Source organism: Zootoca vivipara, chromosome 15 (assembly GCF_965207765.1).
Source record: "Zootoca vivipara chromosome 15, rZooViv2.hap1.1, whole genome shotgun sequence".
Lineage (NCBI taxonomy): Eukaryota > Metazoa > Chordata > Lepidosauria > Squamata > Lacertidae > Zootoca > Zootoca vivipara.
In genome coordinates this window covers 36673746-36679223 of record NC_142598.1, presented here as the reverse complement: position 1 = coordinate 36679223, position 5478 = coordinate 36673746, and the positions used below count along the sequence as shown (strand labels likewise).

Here is a 5478-nt window from a genome sequence, read left to right as displayed (position 1 = left end):
CAGACTTAGGTTACAAAATATATACACCTGGAATCTGTCCCATGAGGAGATAGTTACTTTGTCCTCTCTTGGCTTCCAGCAGATGTTGTCCTCTCAGGCTTAGCAGATGTCCTCTCAGGCTTCTTCGAGGAATGGAGTCAGAAAGAGAGAGAAGTCTGCCTCCCCTGAGCTATTTTGTTACCTGCCCAGGTGAGGTCACACCCACCTCAGGTCACATGCAGAGCAGGTCTGTCCCAGCCCAGGAGGAAACAGGAAGTTATGGCTGGCTGGCTGGTCCAGACATCCCCTTTTAGGTCCACTCTAGGAATGTTGTATTTGACTGCTCTGTGTTTCACATCCCACATGTTCAGATAAGGCCTGAAGGGTGCTTGTGGTGTAATATTTAAACCTGGCTTCACACCTGGCAATCAATATATTGCTATACTTCAAAGGACAGTATTAGTGTACCCTGCAGAGCCCTTAGATTACTCCTGCTTAGGGACATCACTCCATCCTCTGACAATCTTATGGCAACTTTCGTTTTTTTATGATGGTCCGTATGCAGACCACAGTGTAGTGGCTGTGCATAATTCTCTTGACACTGACCAATGCACTGAAATGCAGAGTCAGATATCACCCTGCAGGAGTTTTACCTGTTATCTGCTCTGATTAAGGGTATGTCATTGGCTGCAGGGAAAGGTCTTCGATATTTGATTTGAGGAAATAAAAAAGGCAGGTTCCTAGAATTTGTTTGAAATATAGGCAGCTGAAAATATCTGACCTTTGAATTGACAGTGTTTCACAGAATCATACCCGATACGCATTTAATGGGCAGTATTACAGTCTGTTCACCAAGATGAGATAAGGTCTTCAATTGTAATGAGGGTCAACAAGGTGTGATGGTCAATATCTCAGCAACTTGCCTTGTACTTCATAGCTTAAAGGTAAAGGATAAAGGGATCCCTGACTATTAGGTCCAGTCATGACCGACTCTGGGGTTGCGGCGCTCATCTCGCGTTATTGGCCGAGGGAGCCGCCTTACAGCTTCCAGGTCATGTGGCCAGCATGACAAAGCCACTTCTGGCGAACCAGAGCAGCGCACGGAAACGGCGTTTACCTTCCCGCCGGAGCAGTACCTATTTATCTACTTGCACTTTGATGTGCTTTTGAACTGCTAGGTTGGCAGGAGCTGGGACTGAGCAACGGGAGCTCACCCCGTCGCAGGGATTCGAACCGCCAACCTTCTGATCGGCAAGCCCTAGGCTCTGTGGTTTAACCCACAGCGCCACCCGCGTCCCTGACTTCATAGTTTGTGCCTTCAGCTTCAGACATCACCAAGGCTTCCACCACACTTACCCAAAATATTAAAATGACCTCCGAACCACCTCCTTTGTATTAGGAAGGTGAGCATGGGGGAAGAGAAAATTGCAGTTGTTGACCATTACAGAAATTACTTGCAAGCCACTAGTATTTGATAGCTGCAGTTTCACTCGCATTATCATCTGTTTTTGTTGACAAGTTTCCGAGATTTTAATCTTGGATTGCAAATGTTACCCTATCACAAAAGGCTTATATTGTCACAGTGTGTATAGTGGCAGAATACAGAATCATCTATGCATTGCAGCCGTTGCATTGAAAAATGTACCTTTGCTGGAAAAGAGCATTTAAATTTTTAGTCCACTTGGCCATAAATCATCTTCAATGTTCTCGAGGCTCGTAGACAACATATTGAAACTTCGCTCGCTTCTTTTATGAGAGTGCCGCCATTTGCATTGCAGTAGTTTAAATTGTGTCAGCAGTTTTGGGACATAAACCCCTCCGAGTAGGGCCTTATAACTCACCTATTAAAACTCCACCTGGCCTGGCACTCAGCAAGAATATGCTGTTTGGGGACATTTTATTTCAGTCCTGTTTTCCCCCCCACTCCTCCTCAGCTAGGATGATGCTGAAGGGAGTGATATTGCAAAGGCTTCTCTGAGGCTATGGTCAACACAAATCAACCGCCACCCTTGAAATACTGTATTCAAGTATTTAACCTCAAAGAGAGTATTGTAGTGTTGGGAAAGGTACAAGAGAAGTCAACCCAAATGATCTGCGGCTCTTCTAGAAGGTGAGGTTACAACATCCAGTGCTATTTTTTTTTATTATTATTATTATTATTATTATACCCCGCCCATCTGGCTGGGTTTCCCCCACCCCTCTGGGCAGCTTCCAACAAAGATTAAAATACATTAAAATATCACAGATTAAAAACTTCCCTAAACAGGGCTGCCTTTAGGTGTTTTCTAAATGTCAGGTAGTTGTTTATCTCCTTGACCTCCGATGGGAGGGCGTTCCACAGGGCAGGCGCCACTACCGAAAAGGCCCTCTGCCTGGTTCCCTGTAGCTTTGTTTCTCGCAGTGAGGGAACCGCCAGAAGGCCCTCGGCACTGGACCTCAGTGTCCGGGCTAAACGATGGGGGTGGAGACACTCCTTCAGGTATACAGGACCGAGGCCGTTTAGGGCTTTAAAGGTCAGCACTTTGAATTGTGCTCGGAAACGTACTGGGAGCCAATGCAGGTCTCTTAGGATCGGTGTTACGTGGTCTCGGTGGCCACTCCCAGTCACCAGTCTAGCTGCCACATTCTGGATTAATTGCAGTTTCCGGGTCACCTTCAAAGGTAGCCCCACGTAGAGCACATTGAAGTAGTCCAAGCAGGAGATAACTACAGCATGCACCACTCTGGTGAGACAGTCTGCGGGCAGGTAGGGTCTCAGCCTGAGTACCAGATGGAGCTGATAGAAATGGGAAAGGGGATTCGACCCGCCCTTTAGGCCATTTGCTCGGGTTGGTTTTCTACGCGAAGCCGAGGCTATGCGGCCTAGTCCGACGGGGGGATGCTGAAGGTGAAGATGCTCTTCGTTGGCCCCAGCGAGGCTGGAAAGTCTGTCTTGGCAAACTTCTTGTCAGAGAGCACCGAAGGCATTGGTAGTTACCTCCCTACACATGCAGTAAGGATCTTAGAATACGAGATGCCAAATTTCGGTGGAAATGCCAAAGGAGCAGGGTGTCGGTTGGAACTGTGGGATTGTGGAGGAGATCAAAAATCTGAGACTTGCTGGCCAGCACTGATGAAAGATTCCCATGGGGTCGTCATTGTTTTCAACCAAGACTCGCCCACCCATTTGGAGGAGATTGAAATGTGGCACTCCTGTTTTGTGCAACAACAGCAGCTGCTGGACAGCCAGTACCTGCTCATTTTGCATCACAAGCCAGGCAGTGCAATGGACTCGGAGAATCTCACCTTGCCTCCACCGCTAAACAGGCTGCAGGTGGTCCACTCTAGCCTCGAAAAAGAACCTGAAGATGTCTGGATGGAATTTGTGAAGTACCTCAAGGGCATCACCAAGTTGGTGAATGAAAACCGAGACAGAGAGGAGGTGCTGCTGATCACTTAAAAGCAGGAGGAATGCTGCTGCAAAGAAAATAAAAGAAATACCCATTTAAACACACACACACAAAAAATGGGAAAGGGGACATAATAGTTGGGGGGGGATGAGGAAGGGCAGGTATAGAGAAAGCTGGTTGACATTTTTTCTATCTCTTTCATAAAATGAGAGCCCTGGTGTGACAGACAGATCTTGGGTCATCCTCCTGAAGACACTCAGCAACCAATCAGGATTGAGTGGAGTGTCATCCAATCAAGAGGGAACTGAGAGTTAAAAGGAAGAACCTGTCATATTTAACCGTCGGATAGGACTTGGATTGGGTTTAGCTGGGGATTAGCTGGTTGGTTCGGGGTTTGCTAGGCAGGGGAAAGCATATTATTTCCTTTTAGGGGAGGAAAAGCTCCTAGAAAGGGGCTGGAAGTGTTTCACGTAATAGCCATTCTAGGATAAAATCAGTTTATTTAGTAATATGCTTAAAGTGAAAGTAATAAGTAAAGTTCTTAATTCCTTTTGATTTAGACTGTGACCAAGCGCTGTGCTTTATCAGATTAACCGTGTAGCTTTAACTCTCATCAAGTATGTATTAATAAAAATCCAGTTTTGATTCCAACCTTCTTTTTTTGAGATATTAGCAAATTCTACTACATACAAAGAATCTCAGGCCTGTCAAGTATCAGGGAGTGACTAAGGGTTAAAACACCCCAAACCCGGTCACATTATTAGGCTCCCATCTTTATTGAGGCAGTGAAATTGAATGGTGGGAGATGTTTTATGCCAGGGGTCCCCAAACTACGGCCCCCGGGCCGGATGCGGCCCAATCGGCCTCCCAATCCGGCCCGCGACGACCCCTGCCGCCCGCTGCCGCCGCCCGCTCTTACGACGCGCGGCGCGGCGACGATCATAAAAATCGGCAAAAAATCGCCAAAAATCCTTTGTGCGCATGCGTATGGGCCTCTCCCGACCCAGAAGAGGTCATTTCCGATGCACTTCCGGGTCGGGGGAGGCCCATACGCATGCGCACAAGCGATTTTCGGCGATTTTTTCCCGACCGTGTGCGTGTGCGCATGCGCACGGGCGCGCACTCCCCCGCCCTCCGGCCCGCTGCGCGCGCACTCCCCTACCCTCCGGCCCGCTGCGCGGTAAGTCTGGGGACCCCTGTTTTATGCTGTTTCAACTTGTACATTTTGTTGTATACTGCTCTAATATATTGTACGAGGGGCGGTCTATAAATATTTTTATTTTAAAAAATAGATCCGTTTGGGGACGCCATTTGGACTACCTGTAAGCTCCACTGTGGTCTGCTCTGGAAAGTTTATACTGCTTACGTATACCAGGTGAAATGCCTATCTTGGCTTCCCCATTAAGAGCAGCCTCATAAGAGGCACAATAACAACCATATTAACGGGTCTGAGAAATGCTCAGCATGCTTCCTGTGTCAGTGCCGCTAACACTCCATTTCTTTGGACATCATTAGCCGCATAATTGGTAGAAAGAGCTTCGTGCTTCTAGAAGTGGCGCTTAACATTTTGAAATGAATTGGTACTGGGTGGTTTACTGCAGTGACGCTTTGTATGTCTTTGTATTGCTTGTTCAGTATAATTATTTAATTGACACTGAAATGGGAATGGCCATGTGCATTGCTGAAAGGTTTACCATTGGGAAATTCCACCGAAGTATACTAAGCAAGGTGAGATCTCTGGGCTGCCTAGATGGGTTGATAATTAACCATTGTTGTTCTCTAGCAGCTAACACGTGAGTGTTTAACCTTGGATCAGGTGGCAATGGTATTTGGTTGCATATCTCCATTTTGAAAGGGAGTTGCCTTTAGTCTTTGTTCTCAGGACGTGCATAGCCTAAGGCAGACTTCCTCAACCTCGGCCCTCCAGCTGTTTTTGGCCTATAACTCCCATGATCCCTAGCTAGCAGAACCAGTGGTCAGGGATGATGGGGACTGTAGTCTCAAAACATCTGGAGGGCCAAGGTTGAGGAAGCCTGGCCTAAGGGGTAGGCCAGAAACCTGTGAGAGGCCAATGGAACCCGTGAGAGACAGAGCTATGCTTATCAGCTCT

General features: G+C 47.3%; 1 pseudogene; it reads left to right on the top strand.

The window, feature by feature from the left end:
- Positions 1 to 2782: 2782 nt before the first annotated feature.
- Positions 2783 to 3456, top strand: LOC148683446 (intraflagellar transport protein 22 homolog pseudogene; annotated as a pseudogene).
- The last annotated feature ends 2022 nt before the right edge of the window (positions 3457 to 5478 follow it).